The 20756-nt window shown below is 30.5% G+C and overlaps 1 protein-coding gene across 16 annotated transcripts in view; it reads right to left on the reverse strand.

Moving 5' to 3' along the window:
• Positions 1–20756, reverse strand: part of rdx (BTB/POZ and MATH domain-containing protein rdx) — a 208177-nt gene that overhangs the window by 101572 nt on the left and 85849 nt on the right. For all 16 annotated transcript variants that reach the window (XM_088204915.1, XM_088204916.1, XM_088204927.1 and 13 more), the window contains one exon: positions 15446–15498. The gene's annotated coding sequence lies outside the window, so the exon portion shown is untranslated. The remainder of the gene's footprint in view (positions 1–15445; positions 15499–20756) is intronic.

Genomic DNA, 20756 nt, shown 5'->3' on the forward strand with positions numbered 1-20756 from the left:
TAAAAAAATCTTGATTTATTGTTTTTTATTTAACTTATAATTAATTGTGCATAAAGTTGTATTTATTATTAAAACTATATTTTTAAATTCTTCATAATTTTACGAATATATTCGAACAGTTAAAAATAACGAATATTTGGAAAAGTCAATTAAAATGAAATATTATTGAGAATGTAGTTTTAGCAAAAAATAAATAAAGATAACACATTATTTTTCCAGTTAAAAATGCATTTCTCGGTAAATCTAAAATATTTTAAAACAGACAGATCCCGGGGTAAAATGATATAATCTTAAACTATTGAAACGTGTACTTATCTTAGTAGCCGATGTATATATGATGATCATAGTAGTCGAAATTGTATCGTTTTGTAGTGATCCATTTCAAAACCTATGTCTATATATATAATATATATAGTATATACTACGTATGCATAAGAGTATGGCGGTTTAATGTTTATTTCCACAGCAGAGTTTAATTTTATCTCCTTAACTAAAAAGTAGTTTTTTAAACTCTTGTACGATGAGATTTGGCGTCATGAAATAGAAAAGTTTATTGCATCTGTAATTTATTGACTGACGTTATTTTCAGCTCGCAACGACATTTCCATTATGTGTTAAAGTTTAAAAATATCTATTTAAATGTCAATCGAATCTAATACAGGCTCAGCAGGTAGTTAAATACTATAAAAAAACAACTAACATCTAGTGTTTCCCAGACTTACATGTTTTTCGCTATCGTAATAATTTGATTTAGTATTTGTATTTATTGTTCGTAGGTACATCTACATATTACGAAAAACATCCCTTATGTGTTTACTTAAATAATTAAGCGGGAGAATAGTGTCAACGAAGGTTATTGGCATTAATGTATCATTTATGTTTTCTAATGAACCCACAAATGCTCAACATGGTAAAAAAAATGTGTTTTTAATAATGTAAGTTGAAAGCAACTATTTTTTATGTACAAAATTAATTGTAGTATTATATTTGTATAATATAAAAAATAGAGCTTTGTATCGAATAAATTATATGAAACAACACACACTGCTAAATGATAATAATCTAGAAAAATAGTTACTCACAATACAACCCTTTGAGACCTAATTTTCGCACTTTTCATATAAAACAACATAAAAATGAATTGCGTGCAATAATCGTACTAAAATGTACATAATGAAATGAGGACGTAGATTAGCCTATATATATGTATGATAAATTTGAAAAGGAGTGTTTTAATGACATATACATTTAATAATTGATTACGAAATGAGACTTTTGTGAACTAATTCCTATATTACAGTGAGAAAACGTTTAGAAAATACAGAAATGAAAATTAAATACACTTTCTGATTTTTACACACAAGAAAAATATTAATGTCAAGTTTCGCTCGGCGTTCGACATGCACTCGCTCTTATCGAATCGCCTAGGAATAATTTGCATTTATTGACCGTTCGCTCTACATTTTAGCATCAAGTCGCGATTTTACTTCGCAATAATTAATTTAACTCCCTCAATAGTCAATTAGAAAATGGAGGGTTCGAATCAAATCGCACAATGGCGCTCATTAAGGTGTTGCAGTAGCGGCATATATTATAGGTACACTAGGTAACGACTTCACGGAACGTCTGATCAATGGAAACGAAATTATGGTCAACGAACCCTAGGGGCACCGGTGGCAGTTCCACGCGCCGCCATTGCATGGCGGAAAAAGGGAAAACCCTAATGGACGCGAATTAAAATTGTACCACCGCTTATCCGCGCCGGCGATCGGGCACAGATCCCGAGCGCTAGATAATATCCACGAAAGTCGAATTAAATTTATGAAATAGAAAAAAAAATGTAAAGTAGGAATAGATTCCGAGGTCGGTTTATTATTAACCTCACGGTCGGTGTGGTGTTGCTACCGGGAAATGGTGAAAACATTCTCATTTGACGTACTTTTATTTATGCGCAGAGGTCACACTAATCAATTGTTTATCGTGTCTTAGTAATCTGCCAATAAGTTTGTTTCGACTTTCTCGCTTAGTGGTACAAATTGTTCGAAGCACTTGCAAAACTAACTATTCCACCAACTAGGTGCAGAGTTGGTTCGCCTTGAGATTTATCGCTTGCGAGAAACGTCTCTTTAAAAACGAATAAAAGTAAATTTAAAAGAACTTTACATTGTAAAATATACTAGTAATAAAGTACCTAAACTGAAGGCAATTTATTTACGATTATTTACCTTCACTGTAATTATCCCCAAAACTGTAAATTTATTGATAGATATTTAATTAATTTCCATACGTTTTTATGTTAATGTACATACAAGATATCACAAAAAAATTACTTCAGGAAATTGCAGAAATTTGCTAATGAATCAATAAAACTATGATACAGTGGCAAACAATCTGCCAATTTTTTGTAGTCTAGAAAAATTAGGAAAAACTACAAAGACACCATATATGTATTCATAAGATAAACGTTATTGAAAAAATAGATAATTTAACAATTAAGCTATCTACAGTTTACCAAAAAATAAATAAAAAAAACTTTAAATTATTGTTAGAAACCACTATGACTACCCGACATGAATTAAATAATTTACTCATATTATAAGCATATATAATTTTTTAGATCGATTTCAAGATTAAAATAAACATGATACTGAGAAATTATTCGGCGAAGATGAAAAACCTAAAGATAATCTAGTTAACATGGTCTGTAGTCACGAAATCGAAAGCTATCAGATTTATTTACTGCTAAGAATGCGAGCGAATTTATTCAATAAGCTAGAAAATTGGAAAATATGGTGATAAATATAGATTCCAATGTTGAAGGAGCTTTCAAAATATAACGAGAAATAAAAAATAATAATATGCAATATGCAGAAAAATAATAAAAACTTTAAACAGCAGTAACTAGTTTTCTTCTCGAATTGAATCAGATATTTTTAATTTGTCTAATGATAATGATACTGATTGAGTTGAACAACCGTGAAGAAAAATTGATTATTCCAAATAAAATAATTTCGTTTCTTTAATATATTTTATATGTATATATTATATATACGTTGGCGACTGGATAATAAATTAACTACCATATAATAAATTAAATACAGTTCAAAATAAAATAATGGTATGTCATTAGAATATAGTAACAAGAATAAAAAACACATTATTATTCTAATAATTTAATTTAAACAATAAAAAGATATTAAGTAAATAATATATTTTAAGCAAAAACAATTTTTCACTTGCTGTGCTGATATACGATTATGTACTCGTTTTACACGATATTTTGGAACCTATCTACCTCGCAAATTGATGGAAGGTGTACTACACTTATGGTAATAAAAAATATTTTGTAAGTTTAATAAATTAATTGCTCTATTCTATATTGTAATAGTTTGTAATTTGTTTACGCATTTTTATAATGTATGTGATTCTGGCATAGAGAAGGGGGTTTCAAAATCAAAGCTTCTCATCGGCAAGCTATTTTTTATTGTCCTGGCAAGTAGTTACTATAAATTATTAATACAGGTTAAAATCAACATATGTCACTATGCATAACCAAGATCGATGGTATTTTAATTAGTCATACGTGAGATTAGGAAAATCTAATAAAACCTAATTTGTGATCTGTGATGGTCGATTAGAATTATAATTATATAATAAGCACTTCTGATCTCCCACACAATTTAAATTAAAAAAATACTAGTGTTTATATAAAAAAAATATTACGTAAAATGCAGGTCCTATACTATATTTGCGTTAACACAGTCAGTTCGAGAGCTATCCATTTAATCATTATTCATACTTGAGAAAGAGATTCAAAGTTTGGGTTTACGCCCCTATTATTATCTCTAAAGCACACGATAGTCATAGTCAATATTGATTTTAATGACAGAAATATATTAATTAAAAAATATTATTTTTCTATAACATTAAAATTTTAATGAACACAAAAAAATAATAATATCTAAAATTAGAAACTCCAATACGAATATTCGAATACTGTTTTTCTGAACAACTATTTGTTATTCGAATATTCGTAAGGTATTCATTCATATTTGTAGTGGAAATTTTTACTTTCTCTAAAACTATAAATAATATTTGAATAATATAAGTCTTGGGGAAGTACAACAACTTTTAACCGCTGAATTATCTACAAACTAATTTTTTTGCGAAATTTTAAATCTTTATGTTATTTATAACTGACAAACAAAATAATAAAGACAAAAAAATCTCTGTAATTGCCGAAATTCCAGAAATTACTAATATTTCCGAGTTAATCGTGTGCTGCTGTGGAATTTCCTAACGGCTGGTATTGAATTTTTTTATTTTTTCAAGTCAATACAAATAGTATTTAATTTTAAGTCTGTTTAAAATAATATATTTTGGTGACTCGTCAATGGCTGTCTTTATCCAGTTCCTTAATACGCTGGCATTACAAATTGATCTATTTAATGTCAGCTACGAAGAGCTGGTCCGATTCGTATTTTGCTTAACCTGTTAAGTCACTATGATTTTAATTTAATTTAAATAATTAAATAGCATATTACGTTAAATGTGAATACTTATATAGTTAATGTGTGAAAGAATATGTTTTGTAACGTGTTGGTAACGTTGAATGTCTGATAATGTAAACGAATGCCTCATATGTAAAATACGGATAGGCTGCTATAAAATATGTATTATCCGTATAAAATACGGACGTATAATGAAAATTCAACGACTGACACTTATATAAAAATAGCAGTTTATTTTTTTTCGGCCCAATTTCGATACCACAATAAATTTAATCAATCGTTAATTACAATTTAAAAATGCATAGTACCAACGAATGCGACGAATGAAAACACACTAACTCCCGGCGAAGCCAACCCTCCACGGCATTATTTATTCATTCAATGATAGTAAATTACAGGGGAGAAACCGACGGGTGGTTATGGAAGAAAACATGTTGGGATTTTCCGATTCATCATAATACCATCTGCGTGACTGTATTTTTTCCATTGTTGTACGCGATGTATGCATGCAATTTTGATACGGCGAAAGCGCAAGAATTGCCGACGCCAAACTCTATTTTCGCTCTGTCGTATAGAGTACGAATAAAAATTTTCCCAGCGGATTTCCCGCTCCTGGCGTTATTCCCCTCGCGTCGTCGAGACGTGACAATCGCAGATAAAATCGAAATTAATTTTTCTTGGGATGTAACTATATATTATATAAATATTCATATATGTATTATATATAAACTACATAAATATTCAGTAAGAAATGAACTTCAAAGTGCCGTCTAAAAAGTTCTAACATGTGAACTGATTAATGAAACTGGCGAATTAAATACATAAGTGACGCACACATAAAGCGCATAGCCATAACAGTCGTTATGCATAAACACAGTTGAATATCATAATGTTTATGAATCGTGAGCGATTCGACCGACAAGCTGAGATTTATGTACACGTGATATATTTGCATCTCATCATCCGGCGAGATGACACGGCCGAGCATTATAGCGAACGACGGTAACCTTTTCATCTACAAATTGCCCGCATATATTATGTTTAAGTGAAGTCGTTACACAACGGTGTAGTGGAGATATGCAAAAAAAATATATAAATTCATCTAAATATTAAATAAAGTTAAATATTTCTATGGGGAAAATTCGAACGTCGGTTTTATATAAATACTGAAAAGCCAATATACAACAAACACGACTGCGGCTGTCCGCAATTTGCCATCAAACACAAAAAGCACTCGGTTCGGAATTTGTTGGAAAAGTTTTAATTTTACGTAGTGTGCGATATTTATTTTTATAATATATTTCAATGTGTATATAATATGCAAATAACCATTTATAAAGATACATCCGATAAAATCGATTGATAGTAATGATGATCTACAAATCCTTGGATTTAATGTGTCATATGCAATTAATCATTATTTATTGTTTTTATGAAGGTAAGCTTACATTGTATTGTTATTATACGTAAAAGGGCTGATACAAATAATGATAAGTAATTTTAAATGTTGATTTTATTTATAAATCATACTGCTTTAGTAAATATAAAGTATAAAGTATCTATGAAATTAAATTGTCACACTCGAGGACGCGAAATAAAAATGGAATTACAACACAATTAAATATGTATTTAGATTAACCATAATAAATATAATCAGGTATTTTTTTGTCTACACCAATTAAAAAAAAGTTTGTAACAAATCTATAATATAAAAATTGAAAATACACGTGTATATCTGTCCTTTCAAACGATGAACAGTAGTGTCGTGGCATTTGCACATATCATTCTAGCTGCTATTTCTAAATTAAATGTGCTATTTTAAACTTTTAACTTGAAAGTAAATAGTTTAGCTGAACAGCGACATGCTGACGACTGATTACGTGCTACTGCAATACGTGAAGACAAGAGAATAAAATTATTGTAGTATTGAAATAAATTTGTATAAAGTATGGATTTGAATCTATGAAGTAATATATAAAGTGGTATAAATTAATCAAATTACTTATTTATTTATCACACATAGAAAATACAATTTATTCGTAATAAATAATTGTATTTAAAAAAGTATTTATTTAACCAAAAATATATATGAAGTGCTTGAAAATAGTTACATTTTTTATAAACTGAAAATGTTAAAAATATATAAAACATACTATGACGCGAGAGAATAATATTGTTATATTTTATAAAATAGTATTTTGTCGTTAATTATGGAACAGTGGTGAGAGTTATTACTGCTAATTAAAGAACTTGGATCATATTAATTTTTTTCTCCTAGCTTTTCTTATTCTCGTGGATGAATATTGATGTGATTGATTGACAATGTCATTCCACTACATATAATACATATAAGTATATATTTTATTTATTTCACAAAAATTATTTAAGTAATTCTTTTTATTCCTCATTTGAAGAATAAAAAGAATTGCTTGTGACGATGTTACAAAAGAATATGACATTGACTGTGAAATTATATGCTGATCTGAAATGTCTATGAAACTCAATTTGACAGTTTCGAAATGCTGTTCAAACCCAAACCTAGTCTAAATGAATTTCCAAACTCAGCTCTAAAACTAACTATAGTTTTGAACTTCATTAGGTTAGGATTGAGTTTGGTTTAATTTATTTTAAATATTGTAGTATTTTGTTGAATGATGGCACAATTCTGTGAATTTCTGGTCATGTGAAAATACGCGTACCATATTAATCGTTTGTATATACTGATCAGTGAAATTGTTTGATACATTTTAACTGGTCAAGTTAGTTTAATTATATTTATACTAGTGAAAATAAATCTTTACTGGTAAGTATTTTTTATGATAAAAGTCAGTCATTGGTGATTGTATATTTTTAAGCCAAGCGATTAAGGATATCTTGACACCTTTTTAGCAGAATGAACACTGTCAGTTTCTGTATAAACTAAGAGAGGTTTCTTATCTTTTCGTTCGCCTGATTTGGCACTCTCCGGTTTCGTATCGTGAAACTACCTATGTATGTATACTAAAACTAAAATAAAAATGTTTGGAACGCAGAATTTGCAAACATTAATTTGATGGCTCTCAAATAGTCACACATACACATACACGAGTATGTTTTAATAAATTGTCGAACCGCACAGTTCGACTCCCCACAAAACTGCCGAACTGGGTCACATTATCGAGCATCAGCTCTTCTGACCTTCCGGAGCAGATGTTCTCGGGGCAACTTTATTTTTTCCATTCGGAAAAGACAGAAATTGCGACAGCCAGAAGCGCACGCGTTTCGGCAGCTGCGTTGCTCCCCGAGTAGGTACAATGAGCGATTCGACGGACAATGAACGACGGCGGAAACGAGAGAAAGGAAAGCGATAGTTTTCGACGAGAGCCGATGAGGTAACCGAATAAATTTCGTTATTTGACAAAAAGCGATTTCGAGCAAGAGCTCTAGTTGCCACGACGCCCATTAATTGTCGAGTTTCCCGGTGAAATTTCTCTTTCGGTTCTTCCTCGAGCGAGAGCGATTGCACCGACACCAACACGGTCGATGCCTTCGCGAAAGAATATTTTTAAAGCTAAGCTGCGATAGGTCATTAAAAATCTTTTCAGATTTTCAATTCGCAAAAAGAAATTTGCCGAGCGGGACACGCGCCGATAAACACTGAGATTTTCGCGATCTCCGACAGACAAACTTTGTATAAAGTCGGCCCTCGATTCATACGAATTCAGACAGGACGAGTCAGAACGTATATAATTCGGATCAGCAAAAAAAGAGTATCTCAGAAACGACCGTTAAGTTCACGAATGAATACAGCGGAAGTCAATTTCCTCTACAAATTAAAAAGGCTCATGTACGTCTTTTATTAAATATAACACATTTAAGTCAACACATTTTTAGTATGACAACAATGCCAATTAACACCGACCGTTACGCTATAATACTTTCAATTTAATAATGCTATAATATTATTTTTCTATGAAATTTCTTATAGCATTTTTGAACGATGTACTTCAATTTTTCTTAAAATTTGTGTTTATTTTATTTAACTAATTTTAGTTAAATAAAATAAATACAAATGTTAAGAAATAAAAAAATTAGCTATTTAGCTAATTGTTTATACACTAAACAAATTTAATCGAAACATAACATAAAAGATAATATTAACATAAACGAAATATAAAAAAGATTATTTTTTAATATACGAATGTGTTTTTTTATTCCATATAGAAAACCCGCTATACTTTTATTTTTACGTATTGTCCTAGGAATATTATTATATAAATTCACACCTCCACATATTATTCCCCTGGCCGTACTCGTTTTCTTATACCTAACAATCCTTAAATTGTCTCTATTTTTAGTATTAAATCTATGTACGTATTTATTTTTTATTAAAAATATTTTCTAACTTATATATAAATACTAAAATGTTAATCATTAATATGTCTTTAACATTCAACCATTCCAATCTATCAATCATAAATCTATTTTTATTTTAAACAACTCTCATTTGCCCTTTTTTGTAATTTTTGCAACATCGTTTATTTAATTTATTAAGCATATAAATAATATTGTGGCACAATACTTAAAATAGGGCAATATAATATAGATTATTTATTTTATTTTTATACTTAACATATTTTTCATCCTGAATAATGTAGCTAATTTTCTATAATGTTCCTTAAAATTTAATTTTTTACCTACAATTACTCCTAAATATCTACATATAACTATTTTTATATTATTATAAGTGGGGACCCGACAAAGCCGCGCCGGACAATCCTGCGCCGACTAAGCCGCCCCGACATAGCCGCGCAAGACAATCCCGCGCAATACAACCCCGACATTGCCGCGACGATAAAGCCGCGCCGACATTGCCGCGCAAATCAAAATTATAAAATTGAATAAAATGAAAGAAAATGTTTTTTTTTTAATTCTAATTATTTTGTTTTGTGGACAGCTCTATCACTAGTGATTCGCTTTTTGTACAGTTAGTCATAGATTGGATGATGCTGGACAGTTACAAAATATACCGAATTGAAAATAAATCAATACAATATCATTAAAAAAAGGTTAGGTTGTTTGGTTCTACAGTCAAAGTCGACGCGAGCGGTAGCGAGACGCCTCCCTTTTTCTATATATATATTTGTAATTATTAATAAATAAAAACCATGTTATTAAATGAATTTTGTTTTGACTTTGCGCGGCTATGACGGCGCGGGATTGTCCTGCGCGGCTTTGTCGGGGTGTCATTATAAGTACATTATTTTTTAACCATATTTTTATCATTCGTATTATTCATTATTTAATTTATCTACAACTACTTTTACCACTTAAACGCCAGCGACCCACCGGTGAGTCGCTGCTTTTTAAACAAATTATTTTTTTTAAACATGTTAACGAATTATTTAAAACAATTTTAAACGAATATTTGATCATGAGAATAAAAACTGTTTTTTTTTCCCACTAAATTTGTATAACCCGAAAACCGATTTTTTAAAACTTTTAAGCCCGGTTTTCAATATTTGAATTACTATTCTAAATTTTATTTAAACGGTTAATAATTTTGATTTGAAACTGTCTTAGTTACAAATAAAACAAGATGATATATTTTAATAGTCAGAATACATATATTATATTTTGGTTTGTTTTGAAAATATTTTCTTTTTATACACTTCTTGAGTAAGGATCATGTATAATGTTTTAACGTTAATAATAGGGGAGTTTATTTTGTTTTGAAGGGGAATATAGTATTCTGTACCATAAGGTCCGTCATGACCCGAGTTGCGGCTGCTCGTAGCGATAATTATTTCATGGAATGTTTAATTAATGTACCTCGAACAATCCCCGATAAACTTTGAACTTAAGAACTAAGAAGAATCGCCTTTACGACGAATGTTTCAGACCCTTTTCAAAACCTTCACAACCTAGGATCTATCAACAACATGCAAAACAACAACCCAAAATTGATGACAGCGATGGGATTCGTCGAAACCAGCCTAACAATAGGTTAAAAGAAAAAAATATTACTATTCCAAAATAAATTGAATCTTCTCTTCCAGAAGTCAAACTAAAAACGAGACATACAAATTCTCCTTCTCAAACTAAGAAACAAAAAATGAATATAATTGTAATTCGGTTTAAAATAAATGTATGTTTATTTTTCAATTTAAAGATTGAAAGAGATACATAAATACAATTTTAATAATCATTAAATTTTAATAATCAATTTAATGAATCAAGAAAATTGCATATGATGCTCGATTATGCTTTTAGGAATTGAATCCGGTCTCTTCGATAATTTACGGAATACGCTATTCCGATCACTAATTGACATGTACGGCGTTATTCACTTGAATTGACTTAATATTTAGATTGCTTCGCTCGGAATAATCAATTCTCGCAATAGTTTAAAACTATGATATATTTGATGCAAACGGAGCAGAAGTGGCGTAAGGTCAAAAGCTTTTAACACTGTATTATATTTACAGATTATAAAACTGACATAATACAAATTTTACACAACAGCTCAATTATTAAATTATCGAACTTTGATCATATAACGAAGAGACATGAATCCGTGACCTGAAAATAATAATTACCTTTGTGAAGAACGATGCGGCCAACGTAGTAGCCGCGTTTATTTTGCAACTCGAGACGCGCTATTGTTATGATAATTCATCAGCTAACGTTCAATGTTATAATAATATTAAACGGCTATGAAAAAATACATATGCACACGCGTATTATACGTAGATGTGTACAACTCAGTTGTATTATTGTACATACAAAAAATCGGGTCAAGGAGCCTTCCTTTTAAAACCCTTGAAAAATCTACATAGAAACCGAAATTAATAGAAATATATTTATATACCTAACGATGAATATCCGTTGAAGTGTTCAAATGAGATTTAAGCTAAGTTAAAATTTCACCTCAGGTTTAATTTTATATATCAATACATCTTTAAAATGATGTTCAATTCATGAAATGAAGTAAATTTATACATCGCGTTCTCACGCGGCAGTGAAGCGATTGCGACAAATATAGGTCATGGATTCTCCATGCACCAAATATACAACATTATTGTATACGATCGCTTGTGTTTGTGTATATATAAAACCCTTCAGACTCGAAGATAGCGTACATTTTTTTCGCAATCATTACATAAAGCCATATTTGACATGCACTTCAATAGGCGATCGAAACGATTATATAAACTTGAACGTATTTCTCCGCATACGTCCACGCGCCATTTTGATACACAGCGATCATAAATATTGAATTGAAAGTGAAAACGATATATTTACATACTGCTATGTCGATATATATGATTAAATGTACATATCTAACATAATAAATTTTACTTAATTTATTATGTTAAACTGGTATTAATGTGGATAAGTACATACATATATCAAAAACGTATATCTATAATACAATAGGTTTTAACCCGTAAAGAGTTAATCTAATACGATTACTAACTCCAGGGAGCACTTGACCTCGTGTCAAAATCCACCATACAAAAATTAATAGAATTGGGTTATGAAACCATATCTCTTCGAAACACACTCTTATGACCTCTCATCGTCGGATTATTAATCACATTACTACTACCTATTAATTTGGGGTTTTCTTTAATAAAATACACTTTACTATATTTTATGAATGTATTAATGGTTTGTGTGCCATTTAAAACTATGAGAAACAGATATGTATAATGCCTGCACTCTCTGGAAGTTGTCCGAAACGAAGTTACAACTGAAGTCGGCCGAGACCTACGACTTCGAGTAAGCGACTACACTGCCGCAAATTTCTATGCCGTCCGGACGGCGGCCATGAATGACGTACAGCTGGTATATTTGCGTGCGATCGAAAAATGTGCCAAATAATTGCAATTTTTAAATTGTCATCTTATTAAAATTAAGCTACTGATAATTATAAAAGTTTGTGTGGGCACTCACCATTACAATATCAGTGAAAACTTTTCGGTCGTAAATATTCAATTTACGCAAAATTTTTGTCGGCTTTTGCAAAATGCCATAAGGCATAAAAATGATACTTCAGAATACGAACACCACATCTGTAACTATTCGAGAATTTGTCGCCATCGATTCTAAATAAGAATTCGTTATGGTGTGATATTTATATAAACCGATCTAGGAAAATACATAAGGATATTCGAAACGATTTTTTTTAACAAAATCAAGTACCACTAATTATTTAATTTTATATGAAAAAAATATAATAACAATAACAATGACAATGTTCGGAAGTGCTCAAAGCTGGCCATGTCGACTGAATCACCCTCACTTTACCTCCCATTCTCGGTAACCTCGGACAACTTCCGAGAGATTTTAGAGCGGGCATAAGAATATCACATAAAGTACACATTATTATATATGCATTAAATGAAAACTCTAAATTGTATAAATTGTTGTCAACGTGAAAATACTATATTGATATATAAAATATTAACATTTTCAATTACAAACAGATATTCTGCTAATACTAGGTTTATTAGTATTTAATGAGAAACGAATTACGTGTAGTAGTATTTTGTTTGGGCAATAGTGTGTGAAAAAATAAAATGTCACGTTTGAAAATGCACTTATTTTGTTTAGGCGGTTACTACTATGACCAAAATTCGCAGAATTCGATTTTGCTGAATTTTTTCAATCGAATTGAATTGAATAAAAATGACGTCCTTGATCTAAAAGTATGTAATAATTAATTAAGCATTTTACTTTTGACAAAGTAATTATTGAGTATTTAAAATAATTTTTATAAATCAATAAATAAGAATTCGAATAAGTATTTTACATTAAAAAATATTTATAAATATTTATTTCTTATTGTATTATATTCAGACCTCTTAACAAGCCAGAAACAAAGCGCAAGTCCCACAAGGAATTTCATTTCAACTTCGTTGACGACTAAGAGTCTATCTATGGGTCGAAAATAAAAATGGTTTGGGCACCAATGCCCTAGAAAATCGCGATTGAGTGCTTAATTCTTAGGCGTCGCTGTCAGGACGTTAGCGCTTGAGAACGCTTCCCGAATGCGAGCTTCTAGACACAAATATGTTTTCGGCGATAGCTACGAAGAGCTGCAACAATTTATGTATAATTAAATATTTATTGTCCATTTTTAATACTAATTGATGTGTTCAAAATAAGAACATGCAACCCACATAAGTAGGTACTGTAATATCAGCAAACTAAGACTGTGAATCATTGAAACTTTTTTTATTAATTGTAAACTCGGTTTATATTATCTTCTTCTGCTGTCATGCCCTATTCCAGACACTGGCCACCACATTGTTAATTATTTTTAAGTATCCTTTCCGGTCCTTTGCACGAAACATTTCTGTCCATAGACCATCTTTATTCTTTCGATTATTTTTTCCTTTAATTTTTCCCATTATTGAATATGAAGAAGCTCATATTTCAGACCTTGAATCATTTCATCAATAAAAAATGTAGAAGTTTAAAAAAATAATTCAAATAAAATACCGAATATTTTTTTAAAATAAATATACTATAAATTTACTACAAAAAATATAATAAAACAAAACCTAATTAAGTAATTAATTTAACTTTATTGAAAACCCAAAACTGAACTAAAATTAATATTATTTCGATTATATTTAGTGTTCATCTTTAGGAAATATGACTAAAAAATACAAAACGTCCACTGCTCAATCACTGAGGGATGTCCCTTTTCGTTACAAAATTTCCTGAAATGTAAAATACTCTTTCGCTGTGTAACGGAATGGGTTGAATACTTTTCAGAGCATCAAATATAAGATACAAATATTTTATCTTTTTGTTTGTAAACTCGATATGGAAAAATTCGGCCTTTAGTGTTTTTTAGAAATTTATTAATTGATTCCTCTATGGCTCATTTAAGAATAACGCTCTGATTGACCGTCCTTAAAACGACATTATAACTGTGTACTCCTATTATAGGTACCCCTTTAAGTAAATTCATTGTAAGCCTACATTACGAATTTATTTTTGGTCTGAAAATGTAAGTGCTTGTATATGAGATCAACTTAAATTTTTAAAAACTGGCTTCGAGCAATATCTTTCTAGTTTATCGAGTCCACTAAATTTTGTTTTATCGATGTTTACTAGTAGGCCTTTTGGAAACATTATTTATAATTTGTGAAGTTCGTCAATATCTATATATTTTTGTCCCTGGAGTGTTGATTTAAATATTGTTTCGGAGTATATATTGCAAAGAGTAGGATAAAGAACACATCCCTGTCTGACACCACTCTATTGGAATATTTTCTGTATGTTCTTCCTCAATGTTTATGATTGATTCCAACACAGTTTTACATCTGTCATTTAGCCCGATAGAACTTGGGCCCTCTATAAGATGATCACGCTTTACGCGATCAAATGCTTTTTCAAAATCTATAAAGTACATGTAAACAGGTTATTTACGAACTTCATGAAAAAGTATGTTTCGCAACGTGTATGAATTCTTCTTTGTATATTTTTTAACAAATATTATAGTTTATATTATACAGTTTTTATTTCATGGATTCCACGGTTCTAGATTATTAGTCCAAAAGTGTATATGCTACCCTACTAGGAGATAAATAGAAGGGTGCGATTAAAATTGCGATGAACAACCTAAACACCGTGCTAATACGAGTGACTTGCATCGGACAGTAAGCTGTATTAGAAATATGACACGTGTCAAAAAGGAGCTTCTGGCGTTTGTTTGTTTTGTGCAGTAAAATCTGTCACTCCGGCAGTAGACGAGTGGAGTAGGAAGTTTCGAAAAGTGTGAGTTCCGTGATAAACTCGAACAGATTTTAAAGTTTTCATGGAACTTAGAGAAGAATAATTAAATAATTATTTTTTACAATACTTTTAAAATATATATAATATTTAATTTTTTCTCAGTGTAGGGACATTACGGCAATATTGAAGGAGAAACTTACACTTTCACAGCGTCTGTTTCCTCAGCGGCGAGAGAAAAACGCCATTCTCCGACCTGTAACAAACGATGGAAAAGCAAATAAGTATACACGTGTATAGTATTATTACAGTTAATAAATAAATCATGATAATTTCATAAGCAATAATCATATGCACATGCAGTGCTGCTATGCATACGCACGCCGACAGATTTGACACGCTTTCACTGTGTACATTTGGGAACAATAAATTACTCCCAATAATTGTTATATGCACAATACACATATAGTTTAAAGAATGTTTAATATTTTTTGAGCGACAAAAATCCAATTAGAAATTTATTCATGAGTACGTCGACTTTCGCAGTAGTGCGACCGGCTGCGCGTCGATCATACGCTTTTACATAATATGCAAAAGTGATACGCTTTTTGTGTACATTTTCGCAAGTGTATGCAAAATTCTCATTTGTGTTTAGAAATTTGCGATTGTTCTTCAATACTTTCTAAGATAATAATTAGAGGGCACGCGAACGAGCCGCCGTGAAAGTGTTGACAATTTCTGAATTCAATAATTGTATACCATAACCATGAACCGTTTGATGCTTAGGTGTATAAAAATAAACCTTTGACAGGATGTTGTGTCTCATAACATCCGATAATGCTTCACTGCTAACAAGCTAACAAATTAACAATTAATAAATAAAATGTCTTATCTTAGAATACCATACATACTACTGTTTTATGTGCATGAATAGATTTAATTATACATACGTCATATTATCAAGAATAACAGACCTGAAAGTATGTGGTATGTATTATACATAATATATGTAACTAATTATTTGATATATAGAATAACATGAGCATAGACGCAAACGTATTTTTCCAGTAGTTTACTTTTAAAGGAAGAGCTTACAAAGCTCCTCGGGCAATCTCACAGACTACGCAAATATCGCGAAGCGGCGAACATCGCCAAGTTTTCGCTGTGTATATCATATTATCATTGTTGGAAAACTTTCAGGACAATCCGCTCGTAAATAACGGTGGGGTCCATATTATAAAATCATCGCATCGATTCGTTTGTATTGTAAGCAAGATTATGTAATTATAATGGTGCATTTTTAATATAACCGAAGCTTTCCGGCATTAATATTTGAGAACATGAATTTAAGGCACGAAACTGCGCAGTTTCGAAATAAAATAATTTTCTGCATCGGACAATGGCTCGACTACATGGAATTGATGCATCGATTAAATTTGCGGTTTTGAAATGTTGACGAAAGAGGCAGCATACAAGGGCGTTTTATTAATTAACTAGAGTTCATCGTGAGCAAATAACGATAGGGGATGTTTGGAAGTAATTGAATTAAAATTAATATTTTTTTTAACATTTTTTTAATGATTGAGTTTTAATTAATTTTGACTTGATCATTATTTACACTCAGTTTATTGAATGTTATTTACACAAAACACACATTTTATTCACAATTTCTGATCTTTAGAATGATTGTGGGCAGGATTTTTTTAAAATAAAAAAGTGCCGGAACTCACTTCTTGTCAAGCTTTTTACTAAAGAAAATTGTATTCATATATCATTTAAATACAATTTAAAGCAGCTTTTCCTATGCCACAAGCGCATAAAAAATTGAACAAAATTATCATATTTTTTTCTTTACTTTGGACATAGTTCTGATCATTCAGCAGTGATTTTGACTTTTAGTGAAGGAATAACTAAGACCAACTCTCATCAAAAAAACGACAGATTGGGAAAGTTTCAGAGTTGAACTGAAAAACAACATTAAGTTGAACGTACATTTAAAAACCAAACAACTCGAGGAAGAAGCTAAATACTACTTTAAGGACATACAAAAATCAGCTTGGAACAATACCAAGGAACTCACACATAATGCAGTAAACAATAATTACAAAATACAGATAAGAATTCTAGTAAATGATAAAAGAAGGGCAAGGAAAAGGCCAGAGATCCTAATGATAAAAAATATTTTACATAATAAAGCGCAACAATTAAAACAAAATTTTCAAAAACTAAAGGAACATTCGATTAATAATTACCTAAATAATTTAACAGCATAGACAGATTCAGAATATTCTTTATGGAAAGCAACGAAACGGCTTAAAAGACCCATATGCCGCCGATCAAAACGATAAATGGTGACTGGGCGAGTTCCGAAATTCACATTAATAGAAAAAGCGCTAGAAGAAACATATATTTGTTCAGCTATTTTCTTAGACATTTGCTTAAGCTTTTGATAAAGTATGGCACAGAGACTTAATTCGAAAACTAAGCCGCTACTAATGAAGCAATATGTAAACTACTTTAATGGTACATTTCCAACAGATTATTCAGAATTAAATAAAATAACAAATATTCTGAATTAAATAAATAAGAGCTGGAGTCCCACAAGGAAGTGTCCTAGGGGCGATACTATATTCGTTATACACGTATGATTTGCCACAAATAGAGAATGTCACAATTACAACATTCGCGGATGATACAGCAATCCTAACAGTGGGAAAATAAATAGCGAATACTCCGAAAAACTTCAAGAAGTCGCTAATAGGGTCACCAATTGGTGCAAAAAATGGAAAATAAAGTTGAATGAATTAAAATCAGTACATATCAACTTCATCAATAAAAATATAACTGATCAACTGCAAATTATCATTTGGAAATACACCTAAAATATCTTGGCATGACACTGGACACCCAACTGCTGTGAAAGGAACATATATATAAAAGAAAAAAGAAGAACTTGAAATAAAATATAGAAAGCTATATTGGCTTATGGGAAGAAACTACAAACTATCAATGTACAATAAAATAAAGATATACAATCAAATCTTGAAACTAGTTAGGGTTTGTATTTTACAACCATATTAAAATTCTGACCCGAAAAATATGAGCCTTTTCTGAATACAGATGACAGTATGTAAAGTATAACATACTATGCATTAGATACTCCTAATGTTGTATTGAATTAAAATTTACACATGTTAAAAAAAATATGGTCCATTTGATATGGGATGAACAACTGACGAGGAGTCCAAAGACGATAGTTGATTGGTTGATGTCCAACTTCAATGGAAACTTTCAGGTATTTTACATATATAAATGGCAATTATGTCTTTCAGCTAATTAAGCTTTAAAGGCATTAGGTACAGGGTTAACCAACAATTGAAAAAAATTTAGATCGGAATTTTATAAATCACCATTGTCAATCTAACGTTTTTGGTCACCATAGTGTATTTAAAGTAAACAAAGGTGTAATTACACTATATTGGAATACATTAAAAAATATATAACGGTTCTCTACCATTCGATTGCTAAGAAAAAACTGAATAAAAAGTAAAAAGGAAGTGTTTCTTATATATAAAAGTTGAATTTTAGCATTACGGAGTATTGCGCTTTGTAGCTCACTTACATGCCACAGAGTTCATCTAAACATATCCCAATTCAGTTATATTATTGACGTTATACTTAATAAGCGAGTCAAAAAATGAATATATTACCGCTTCTCTTCTCAAACAAACCAAAATATACACACCCGCGCTGTATATATTGTATATTTATTATAAAGCTCGAACAAAAAGAGCTTTCCGTCGGAGTAGGTTTTCCGCGGAAAACGGTAGAAAAATCATTATTTATACACGCAAGCAGTCGTTTCGGGCTACTAGCCATTCTTTTGTGTCTGCCGCGTTGCTCTCTTCTTTTTTTCTCCCCATTTTGCTGTTTGTTTTTTGTCTATTTCTTTTTGCGCACAGTTTCACTTCCGTCAAGATTCAGAGGATCCGGAACAGCAGAAAACTCTGGGCTGGAATTGCTTTCAGCAACGTACTACAGTCTGAAAATTGAATTCAACGAAGAGCAAACTCGGTACAAATTAGCGCATGAACTCAAACCGCCGACAAAGCGGCGAATGTATACATTATCCGATTCGTATAAATATAGCACACGATACGCATTTCTTTGACAAATATGTGTATTAATCAAGTAAAGCGATGAAAATTAGTACACAAACAGCGGCTCGCGTCAAAAGGACGTTTTTATTAAATTAACATTTAAACTTATTTAATGAAATAGTAATTGAGTGCCATTTTTTACTTTAAACATAAACAACGAATATATGATTTATACTAATTGGTCTCTAACTTTGTTTTCATGAAAAATTTTAATCTTGACTGTGGACTTAAACATTGATGTAATATGATTAAAATTAAATTTTTCTTAGATACATCTTTATAAAAATTACATTAGTTTAATCTGATACTCCGCTTCCAAAAACAATTTTCGATTATATTCAGCTATGTAGAAATATAGTGTTTTATCATATGCAATTAGTACTATGAAGCGATTATATCCACATGATAACGATATTGATATTGAATTAATGGAAAATAATTCAGAATAAGTCATGGGTAAATAAGCATTGGTCTCCGAATCCTAAATTCGAGAAATGGAAAACATCAATATTTCGGTTACGAATGCTACCAAAGCAAAAGAGATGGATTCATAGGATTAACCAAACATTTTTAATTTATGGAATCTACTGGTAAACGAAGTCCAATTCTAAAAAAGCTTTTTAATTGCTTGCAACGGCAAGATAATGAGTAGTTTCCGTTGCTTACAGATTTTCATTAAAAATACAACGTTCTGTGAAATATGAAATATAATATTTTTGAAATACTACTTTTTAGAACAAAAAAAAATGCAATGAAGAAAAACACTTTTAATAAATTTAAATTTGGAATTTAAAAAATATATTTAAAGTTTTATGAAAATCTGGGTAATTCATAAAAAAATACCCGAGAACCGGGTAATACATTTGGCCGAGTATTTGGATGCGCTAATTGTAAAATATATGGAGAAACATATGTACGTAATATAATTTGTGTAAAATTATTAAAAACAGATTTTCATTTAAAACGCATTTGTGTATATGTTACAGTGAATGTGTATTACCAATGAAATTATATTTTCACTGGCGTTTCAGCGAAACCATATCCGAATACATTTTCACTGGTATATATATATTTCTACTAGCTAAAATATAATTTAACTGATTAAAATTTTACTAATATTAATCAGTGAAATTATAAATCAAATGTTTGATACATTTTAATTGGCTTACTAGTGAAAATATTTACAGTAACATATACAGTTGATCCTACTTAATCGGGGCATACTGAGCCCCAAACACTTTGTCCCAAATAATAAAGCGAAATTTAAGGTAAAATTAAAATAATATATATAATAATAAAAACCCTCGGTTATCCAAAGTTCATATTAAGTCTTTTTTATACCAATATTACGACT

The sequence above is a fragment of the Plectrocnemia conspersa genome, unplaced genomic scaffold (assembly GCF_051122295.1).
Source record: "Plectrocnemia conspersa isolate PC_06_02 unplaced genomic scaffold, ASM5112229v1 ptg000014l, whole genome shotgun sequence".
Lineage (NCBI taxonomy): Eukaryota > Metazoa > Arthropoda > Insecta > Trichoptera > Polycentropodidae > Plectrocnemia > Plectrocnemia conspersa.